General features: G+C 43.8%; 1 pseudogene; it reads left to right on the top strand.

Annotated features, from left to right (window-relative positions):
* The window catches only part of LOC118378693 (neurobeachin-like), a 257394-nt pseudogene that overhangs the window by 91621 nt on the left and 154160 nt on the right, over positions 1 to 11613 (top strand).

The following is an 11613-nucleotide window of genomic DNA, read 5'->3' as shown; positions in this document are numbered from 1 at the left end:
GCCCTGTATCCTGAAATATCAGCCCTGTAACCTGAAATATCAGCCCTGTATCCTGTATCCTCAGCCCTGTAACCTTAAATATCAGCCCTGTAACCTGAAATATCAGTCCTGTAACCTGAAATATCAGCCCTGTATCCTGAAATATCAGCCCTGTAACCTGAAATATCAGCCCTGTAACCTGAAATATCAGCCCTGTAACCTGAAATATCAGCCCTGTAACTTTAAATATCAGTCCTGTAACCTGAAATATCAGCCCTGTAACCTGAAATATCAGCCCTGTAACCTGAAATATCAGTCCTGTAACCTGAAATATCAGCCCTGTATCCTGAAATATCAGCCCTGTAACCTGAAATATCAGCCCTGTAACCTGAAATATCAGCCCTGTAACTTTAAATATCAGCCCTGTAACCTTAAATATCAGCCCTGTAACCTGAAATATCAGCCCTGTATCCTGAAATATCAGCCCTGTAACCTGAAATATCAGCCCTGTAACTTTAAATATCAGTCCTGTAACCTGTATCCTCAGCCCTGTAACCTTAAATATCAGCCCTGTAACCTGAAATATCAGCCATGTATCCTGTATCCTCAGCCCTGTAACCTTAAATATCAGCCATGTATCCTGTATCCTCAGCCCTGTAACCTTAAATATCAGCCCTGTAACTTTAAATATCAGCCCTGTAACCTGAAATATCAGCCCTGTAACCTGTATCCTCAGCCCTGTAACTTTAAATATCAGCCCTGTAACCTGAAATATCAGCCCTGTAACCTGAAATATCAGCCCTGTATCCTGAAATATCAGCCCTGTAACCTGTAACCTCAGCCCTATAACCTGTATCCTCAGCCCTGTAACCTGAAATATCAGCCCTGTAACCTGAAATATCAGCCCTGTAACCTGAAATATCAGCCCTGTAACCTGAAATATCAGCCCTGTAACCTGTATCCTCAGCCCTGTAACCTGAAATATCAGCCCTGTAACCTGAAATATCAGCCCTGTAACCTGAAATATCAGCCCTGTATCCTGAAATATCAGCCCTGTAACCTGAAATATCAGCCCTGTAACCTTAAATATCAACCCTGTAACCTTACATATCAACCCTGTAACCTGAAATATCAGCCCTGTAACCTGAAATATCAACCCTGTAACCTGTATCCTCAGCCCTGTATCCTCAGCCCTGTATCCTCAGCCCTGTAACCTGAAATATCAGCCCTGTAACCTTAAATATCAGCCCTGTAACCTTAAATATCAACCCTGTAACCTGAAATATCAGCCCTGTAACCTTAAATATCAGCCCTGTAACCTTAAATATCAGCCCTGTAACCTGAAATATCAGCCCTGTAACCTTAAATATCAACCCTGTAACCTGAAATATCAGCCCTGTAACCTTAAATATCAGCCCTGTAACCTTAAATATCAGCCCTGTAACCTTAAATATCAGCCCTGTAACCTGTATCCTCAGCCCTGTATCCTGAAATATCAGCCCTGTAACCTTAAATATCAGCCCTGTAACCTTAAATATCAGCCCTGTAACCTTAAATATCAGCCCTGTAACCTTAAATATCAGCCCTGTAACCTGAAATATCAGCCCTGTAACCTGTATCCTCAGCCCTGTAACCTGAAATATCAGCCCTGTAACCTGAAATATCAGCCCTGTAACCTTAAATATCAGCCCTGTAACCTGAAATATCAGCCCTGTAACCTGAAATATCAGCCCTGTAACCTGAAATATCAGCCCTGTAACCTTAAATATCAGCCCTGTAACCTGAAATATCAGCCCTGTAACCTGAAATATCAGCCCTGTAACCTGTATCCTCAGCCCTGTAACCTTAAATATCAGCCCTGTAACCTGTATCCTCAGCCCTGTATCCTCAGCCCTGTATCCTCAGCCCTGTATCCTCAGCCCTGTAACCTGAAATATCAGCCCTGTAACCTTAAATATCAGCCCTGTAACCTTAAATATCAGCCCTGTAACCTGAAATATCAGCCCTGTAACTTTAAATATCAGCCCTGTAACCTGAAATATCAGCCCTGTAACTTTAAATATCAACCCTGTAACCTGAAATATCAGCCCTGTAACCTGAAATATCAGCCCTGTAACCTGTATCCTCAGCCCTGTAACCTTAAATATCAGCCCTGTAACCTGAAATATCAGCCCTGTAACCTGTATCCTCAGCCCTGTAGCCTGTATCCTCAGCCCTGTAACCTGAAATATCAGCCCTGTAACCTGAAATATCAGCCCTGTAACCTGAAATATCAGCCCTGTAACTTTAAATATCAGCCCTGTAACCTGAAATATCAGCCCTGTAACCTGTATCCTCAGCCCTGTAACCTTAAATATCAGCCCTGTAACCTGACATATCAGCCCTGTAACCTGTATCCTCAGCCCTGTAACCTGAAATATCAGCCCTGTAACTTTAAATATCAGCCCTGTAACCTGAAATATCAGCCCTGTAACCTGTATCCTCAGCCCTGTAACCTTAAATATCAGCCCTGTAACCTGAAATATCAGCCCTGTAACCTGTATCCTCAGCCCTGTATCCTGAAATATCAGCCCTGTAACCTTAAATATCAACCCTGTAACCTGAAATATCAGCCCTGTAACCTGAAATATCAGCCCTGTAACCTGAAATATCAGCCCTGTAACCTTAAATATCAGCCCTGTAACCTGAAATATCAGCCCTGTAACCTGAAATATCAGCCCTGTAACCTGTATCCTCAGCCCTGTAACCTTAAATATCAGCCCTGTAACCTGAAATATCAGCCCTGTAACTTTAAATATCAGCCCTGTAACCTGAAATATCAGCCATGTATCCTGTATCCTCAGCCCTGTAACCTGAAATATCAGCCCTGTAACCTGTATCCTCAGCCCTGTAACCTTAAATATCAGCCCTGTAACCTGAAATATCAGCCCTGTAACTTTAAATATCAGCCCTGTAACCTGAAATATCAGCCATGTAACCTGTATCCTCAGCCCTGTAACCTGAAATATCAGCCCTGTAACCTAAATATCAGCCCTGTAACCTGAAATATCAGCCCTGTAACCTTAAATATCAACCCTGTAACCTGAAATATCAGCCCTGTAACCTGTATCCTCAGCCCTGTAACCTTAAATATCAGCCCTGTAACCTGTATCCTCAGCCCTGTAACCTTAAATATCAGCCCTGTAACCTGAAATATCAGCCCTGTATCCTGAAATATCAGCCCTGTAACCTGTAACCTCAGCCCTGTAACCTGTATCCTCAGCCCTGTAACCTGAAATATCAGCCCTGTAACCTGAAATATCAGCCCTGTAACCTGAAATATCAGCCCTGTAACCTGAAATATCAGCCCTGTAACCTGAAATATCAGCCCTGTAACCTGTATCCTCAGCCCTGTAACCTGAAATATCAGCCCTGTAACCTGACATATCAGCCCTGTAACCTGTATCCTCAGCCCTGTATCCTGAAATATCAGCCCTGTAACCTGAAATATCAGCCCTGTAACCTGAAATATCAGCCCTGTAACCTGACATATCAGCCCTGTAACCTGTATCCTCAGCCCTGTAACCTGTATCCTCAGCCCTGTAACCTGAAATATCAGCCCTGTAACCTTAAATATCAGCCCTGTAACCTGTATCCTCAGCCCTGTAACCTGAAATATCAGCCCTGTAACCTGAAATATCAGCCCTGTAACTTTAAATATCAGCCCTGTAACCTGAAATATCAGCCCTGTAACCTTAAATATCAGCCCTGTAACCTGAAATATCAGCCCTGTAACCTTAAATATCAGCCCTGTAACCTGTATCCTCAGCCCTGTAACCTTAAATATCAGCCCTGTAACCTGTATCCTCAGCCCTGTATCAGCCCTGTAAGCCCTGTATCCTCAGCCCTGTAACCTTAAATATCAGCCCTGTAACCTTAAATATCAGCCCTGTAACCTTAAATATCAGCCCTGTAACCTGAAATATCAGCCCTGTAACTTTAAATATCAGCCCTGTAACCTGAAATATCAGCCCTGTAACTTTAAATATCAGCCCTGTAACCTGAAATATCAGCCCTGTAACCTGTATCCTCAGCCCTGAAATATCAGCCCTGTAACCTGTATCCTCAGCCCTGTAACCTTAAATATCAGCCCTGTAACCTGAAATATCAACCCCCTGTATCAGCCCTGTAATATCAGCCCTGTAACCTGTATCCTCAGCCCTGTAACCTGAAATATCAGCCCTGTAACCTGAAATATCAGCCCTGTAACCTGAAATATCAGCCCTGTAACCTTAAATATCAGCCCTGTAACCTGAAATATCAGCCCTGTAACCTGTATCCTCAGCCCTGTAACCTAAATATCAGCCCTGTAACCTGACATATCAGCCCTGTAACCTGTATCCTCAGCCCTGTAACCTGAAATATCAGCCCTGTAACCTTAAATATCAGCCCTGTAACCTGAAATATCAGCCCTGTAACCTGTATCCTCAGCCCTGTAACCTTAAATATCAGCCCTGTAACCTGAAATATCAGCCCTGTAACCTGTATCCTCAGCCCTGTATCCTGAAATATCAGCCCTGTAACCTTAAATATCAACCCTGTAACCTGAAATATCAGCCCTGTAACCTGAAATATCAGCCCTGTAACCTGAAATATCAGCCCTGTAACCTGAAATATCAGCCCTGTAACCTGAAATATCAGCCCTGTAACCTGAAATATCAGCCCTGTAACCTGTATCCTCAGCCCTGTAACCTTAAATATCAGCCCTGTAACCTGTATCCTCAGCCCTGTATCAGCCCTGTATATCAGCCCTGTATCCTCAGCCCTGTAACCTGAAATATCAGCCCTGTAACCTTAAATATCAGCCCTGTAACCTGAAATATCAGCCCTGTAACCTGAAATATCAGCCCTGTAACCTTAAATATCAGCCCTGTAACCTGAAATATCAGCCCTGTAACTTTAAATATCAGCCCTGTAACCTTAAATATCAAATATCAGCCCTGTAACCTGAAATATCAGCCCTGTAACCTGTATCCTCAGCCCTGTAAATCCTCAGCCCTGTAACCTGAAATATCAGCCCTGTAACCTGAAATATCAGCCCTGTAACCTGTAAATATCAGCCCTGTAACCTGTATCCTCAGCCCTGTAACCTGAAATATCAGCCCTGTAACCTGAAATATCAGCCCTGTAACCTTAAATATCAGCCCTGTAACCTGAAATATCAGCCCTGTAACCTGAAATATCAGCCTTGTAACCTGTATCCTCAGCCCTGTAACCTTAAATATCAGCCCTGTAACCTGAAATATCAGCCCTGTAACCTGAAATATCAGCCCTGTAACCTGAAATATCAGCCCTGTAACCTGAAATATCAGCCCTGTAACCTGAAATATCAGCCCTGTAACCTGTATCCTCAGCCCTGTAACCTGAAATATCAGCCCTGTAACCTGTATCCTCAGCCCTGTATCCTGAAATATCAGCCCTGTAACCTTAAATATCAACCCTGTAACCTGAAATATCAGCCCTGTAACCTGAAATATCAGCCCTGTAACCTGAAATATCAGCCCTGTAACCTGAAATATCAGCCCTGTAACCTGAAATATCAGCCCTGTAACCTGTAAAATATCAGCCCTGTAACCTGTATCCTCAGCCCTGTAACCTTAAATATCAGCCCTGTAACCTTAAATATCAGCCCTGTAACCTGAAAAATATCAGCCCTGTAACCTGAAATATCAGCCCTGTAACCTGTATCCTCAGCCCTGTAACCTGAAATATCAGCCCTGTAACCTGTAAATATCAGCCCTGTAACCTTAAATATCAGCCCTGTAACCTGAAATATCAGCCCTGTAACCTTAAATATCAGCCCTGTAACCTGAAATATCAGCCCTGTAACCTGTATCCTCAGCCCTGTAACCTGAAATATCAGCCCTGTAACCTGAAATATCAGCCCTGTAACCTGAAATATCAGCCCTGTAACTTTAAATATCAGCCCTGTAACCTGAAATATCAGCCCTGTAACCTGTATCCTCAGCCCTGTAACCTGAAATATCAGCCCTGTAACCTGAAATATCAGCCCTGTAACCTTAAATATCAGCCCTGTAACCTGAAATATCAGCCCTGTAACCTGAAATATCAGCCCTGTAACCTGTAACCTCAGCCCTATAACCAGCCCTCAGCCCTGTAACCTGAAATATCAGCCCTGTAACCTGAAATATCAGCCCTGTAACCTGAAATATCAGCCCTGTAACCTGAAATATCAGCCCTGTAACCTGAAATATCAGCCCTGTAACCTGAAATATCAGCCCTGTAACCTTAAATATCAGCCCTGTAACCTGAAATATCAGCCCTGTAACCTGAAATATCAGCCCTGTAACCTGTATCCTCAGCCCTGTATCCTGAAATATCAGCCCTGTAACCTGAAATATCAGCCCTGTAACCTGAAATATCAGCCCTGTAACCTGAAATATCAGCCCTGTAACCTGAAATCCTCAGCCCTGTAACCTGTATCCTCAGCCCTGTAACCTGAAATATCAGCCCTGTAACCTTAAATATCAGTCCTGTAACCTGTATCCTCAGCCCTGTAACCTGAAATATCAGCCCTGTAACCTGAAATATCAGCCCTGTAACCTTAAATATCAGCCCTGTAACCTGAAATATCAGCCCTGTAACTTTAAATATCAGCCCTGTAACCTGAAATATCAGCCCTGTAACCTTAAATATCAGCCCTGTAACCTGTATCCTCAGCCCTGTAACCTTAAATATCAGCCCTGTAACCTGAAATATCAGCCCTGTAACCTGTATCCTCAGCCCTGTAACCTTAAATATCAGCCCTGTAACCTGAAATATCAGCCCTGTAACCTGAAATATCAGCCTTGTAACCTGTAATCCTCAGCCCTGTAACCTTAAATATCAGCCCTGTAACCTGAAATATCAGCCCTGTAACCTGAAATATCAGCCCTGTAACCTGAAATATCAGCCCTGTAACCTGAAATATCAGCCCTGTAACCTGAAATATCAACCCTGTAAGCCCTGTAACCTGTATCCTCAGCCCTGTAACCTGAAATATCAGCCCTGTAACCTGAAATATCAGCCCTGTAACCTGAAATATCAGCCCTGTAACCTGAAATATCAGCCCTGTAACCTGTATATCAGCCCTGTAACCTGAAATATCAGCCCTGTAACCTTAAATATCAGCCCTGTAACCTGAAATATCAGCCCAGCCCTGTCAGCCCTGTAATCCTGAAATATCAGCCCTGTAACCTGTATCCTCAGCCCTGTAACCTGAAATATCAGCCCTGTAACCTGTATCCTCAGCCCTGTAACCTGAAATATCAGCCCTGTAACCTTAAATATCAGCCCTGTAACCTGAAATATCAGCCCTGTAACCTGAAATATCAGCCCTGTAACCTGAAATATCAGCCCTGTAACCTGAAATATCAGCCCTGTAACCTGTATCCTCAGCCCTGTATCCTGAAATATCAGCCCTGTAACCTTAAATATCAACCCTGTAACCTGAAATATCAGCCCTGTAACCTGAAATATCAGCCCTGTAACCTGAAATATCAGCCCTGTAACCTGAAATATCAGCCCTGTAACCTGTATCCTCAGCCCTGTATCCTGAAATATCAGCCCTGTAACCTTAAATATCAGCCCTGTAACCTGAAATATCAGCCCTGTAACCTGAAATATCAGCCCTGTAACCTGAAATATCAGCCCTGTAACCTGAAATATCAGCCCTGTAACCTGAAATATCAGCCCTGTAACCTGAAATATCAGCCCTGTAACCTGAAATATCAGCCCTGTAACCTGAAATATCAGCCCTGTAACCTGTATCCTCAGCCCTGTATCCTGAAATATCAGCCCTGTAACCTTAAATATCAACCCTGTAACCTGAAATATCAGCCCTGTAACCTGAAATATCAGCCCTGTATCCTGTATCCTCAGCCCTGTATCCTGAAATATCAGCCCTGTAACCTTAAATATCAACCCTGTAACCTGAAATATCAGCCATGTATCCTGTATCCTCAGCCCTGTAACCTTAAATATCAGCCCTGTATCCTGTATCCTCAGCCCTGTATCCTGAAATATCAGCCCTGTAACCTTAAATATCAACCCTGTAACCTGAAATATCAGCCATGTATCCTGTATCCTCAGCCCTGTAACCTTAAATATCAGCCCTGTAACCTGAAATATCAGCCCTGTAACTTTAAATATCAGCCCTGTAACCTGAAATATCAGCCCTGTATCCTGAAATATCAGTCCTGTAACCTGAAATATCAGCCCTGTAACTTTAAATATCAGCCCTGTAACCTGAAATATCAGCCCTGTATCCTGAAATATCAGCCCTGTAACCTGTAACCTCAGCCCTATAACCTGTATCCTCAGCCCTGTAACCTGAAATATCAGCCCTGTAACCTGAAATATCAGCCCTGTAACCTGAAATATCAGCCCTGTAACCTGAAATATCAGCCCTGTAACCTGAAATATCAGCCCTGTAACCTGTATCCTCAGCCCTGTAACCTGAAATATCAGCCCTGTAACCTGACATATCAGCCCTGTAACCTGTATCCTCAGCCCTGTAACCTGTATCCTCAGCCCTGTAACCTGTATCCTCAGCCCTGTAACCTTAAATATCAGCCCTGTAACTTTAAATATCAGCCCTGTAACTTTAAATATCAGCCCTGTAACCTGTATCCTCAGCCCTGTAACCTTAAATATCAGCCCTGTAACCTTAAATATCAGCCCTGTAACCTGAAATATCAGCCCTGTAACCTGAAATATCAGCCCTGTAACCTGAAATATCAGCCCTGTAACTTTAAATATCAGCCCTGTAACCTGAAATATCAGCCCTGTAACCTGAAATATCAGCCCTGTAACTTTAAATATCAGCCCTGTAACCTGAAATATCAGCCCTGTAACTTTAAATATCAGCCCTGTAACTTTAAATATCAGCCCTGTAACCTGAAATATCAGCCCTGTATCCTGTATCCTCAGCCCTGTAACCTGAAATATCAGCCCTGTAACCTGAAATATCAGCCCTGTAACCTGAAATATCAGCCCTGTAACCTGAAATATCAGCCCTGTAACTTTAAATATCAGCCCTGTAACCTGAAATATCAGCCCTGTAACCTTAAATATCAGCCCTGTAACCTGAAATATCAGCCCTGTAACTTTAAATATCAGCCCTGTAACCTGTATCCTCAGCCCTGTAACCTTAAATATCAGCCCTGTAACCTGAAATATCAGCCCTGTAACTTTAAATATCAGCCCTGTAACCTGAAATATCAGCCCTGTAACCTTAAATATCAGCCCTGTAACCTTAAATATCAGCCCTGTAACCTGAAATATCAGCCCTGTAACTTTAAATATCAGCCCTGTAACCTGTATCCTCAGCCCTGTAACCTTAAATATCAGCCCTGTAACCTGTATCCTCAGCCCTGTAACCTGAAATATCAGCCCTGTAACTTTAAATATCAGCCCTGTAACCTGTATCCTCAGCCCTGTAACCTGAAATATCAGCCCTGTAACCTGAAATATCAGCCCTGTAACTTTAAATATCAGCCCTGTAACCTGAAATATCAGCCCTGTAACCTTAAATATCAGCCCTGTAACCTGAAATATCAGCCCTGTAACTTTAAATATCAGCCCTGTAACCTGTATCCTCAGCCCTGTAACCTTAAATATCAGCCCTGTAACCTGAAATATCAGCCCTGTAACTTTAAATATCAGCCCTGTAACCTGAAATATCAGCCCTGTAACCTTAAATATCAGCCCTGTAACCTGAAATATCAGCCCTGTAACCTGAAATATCATCCCTGTAACCTGTATCCTCAGCCCTGTAACCTGAAATCCTCAGCCCTGTAACCTGAAATATCAGCCCTGTAACCTGAAATATCAGCCCTGTAACCTGAAATATCAGCCCCCTGTATATCAGCCCTGTAACCTAAATATCAGCCCTGTAACCTGAAATATCAGCCCTGTAACTTTAAATATCAGCCCTGTAACCTGAAATATCAGCCCTGTAACTTTAAATATCAGCCCTGTAACCTGAAATATCAGCCCTGTAACCTTAAATATCAGCCCTGTAACCTGAAATATCAGCCCTGTAACCTTAAATATCAGCCCTGTAACCTGTATCCTCAGCCCTGTAACCTGAAATATCAGCCCTGTAACCTGAAATATCAGCCCTGTAACCTGAAATATCAGCCCTGTAACCTGAAATATCAGCCCTGTAACCTGAAATATCAGCCCTGTAACTTTAAATATCAGCCCTGTAACTTTAAATATCAGCCCTGTAACCTGAAATATCAGCCCTGTAACCTGAAATCCCTAACCCTCTTCTAACCCTCTTCTAACCCTCTCTAACCCTCTCCAACCCTCTCTAACCCTCTTCAACCCTCTCTAGCCCTCTTCTAAACCCGCTCTAACCCTCTCTAGCCCCCTCTAACCCTCTCTAGCCCCCTCTAACCTGCTCTAGCCCCCTCTAACCCTCTTCTAACCCTCTCTAACCCTCTCTAGCCCCCTCTAACCCTCTCTAACCCCCTCTAACCCTCTCTAGTCATCTCTAGTCCTCTCTAACCCTCTCTAACCCTCTCTTACCCTCTAACCCCCTCCAACCCTCTCTAGTCCTCTCTGGTCCTCTCTCGTCCTCTCTAACCCTCTCTAACCCCCCCTCTCTGTGTTTCAGTGGTACATGATCAGCATCGTCCACATCTACAACCGCTGGAGGAACAGTGAGATCCGTTGCTATGTCAACGGTCAGCTGGTCTCTTACGGTGACATGGCCTGGCACGTCAACACCAACGACGTAAGAAATCCCCCCTTTCCATCTCCCCGTTACCGTGAAAACAACGTGTCCCTTGTTCCTATGTGCGGATTGATGTTTTGGAGATATCCGGTAAATCCTCAACAGCTTTCAACATGATCACGTGTCCCAATCAAACTCCCTGTCAGCCCTCCTTCAATCCAATGCTTTTAGAGCTGTGTGTAGTAGTGTACACTTCAGGAGAAAGGGAGGTTAGCCTAGTGATTAAGAGCGTTGGGTTAGTGGTATAAAAAAAAAACGGTTGCTGGTTTGAATCCCAGAGCCGACCCCGTGAAGAATCTGTCGATGGGCCCTTTGAGCAAGGCACAAGCCTTTTTGCACCTGCAAGTCACTCTGGGTAAGAGAGTCTTACTAACATGAAATGAATTATTGTGGCGTATCCTGTGTCTGTGACGTAGCATCTGGGGGTGTATGACAGGACATTAACAGGACATTGTTGTACATCTCTACATCCTGTGGACCTGTACAGTTTGCTGCAACCTCAGGTTACCAGGTGTCTCTGTGATCAGGGATTTATTCTGTTGGGTGTCTGTGGCTCGTGTGATGAAGGATCGTTTGATCTTCCTCAGCGAGTTGATTAGTGATGCCTGGGAGAAGCATGATACACCTGTGTGTGTGTGTGTGTGTGTGTGTGTGTGTGTGTGTGTGTGTGTGTGTCTGTGTGTGTGTGTGTCTGTGTGTGTGTGTGTGTCTCTGTGTGTGTGTGTGTGTGTGTGTGTGTGTGTGTGTGTGTGTGTGTCTCTCTGTCTGTGTGTGTGTGTGTGTGTGTGTGTGTGAGTCTCTCTGTGTGTGTGTGTGTGTGTGTGTGTGTGTGTGTGTGTGTGTGTGTGTGT

This window comes from Oncorhynchus keta, chromosome 11 (genome assembly GCF_023373465.1).
Source record: "Oncorhynchus keta strain PuntledgeMale-10-30-2019 chromosome 11, Oket_V2, whole genome shotgun sequence".
In the NCBI taxonomy this organism is placed as follows: domain Eukaryota; kingdom Metazoa; phylum Chordata; class Actinopteri; order Salmoniformes; family Salmonidae; genus Oncorhynchus; species Oncorhynchus keta.
This window is presented reverse-complemented; position numbering and strand designations above follow the sequence as displayed.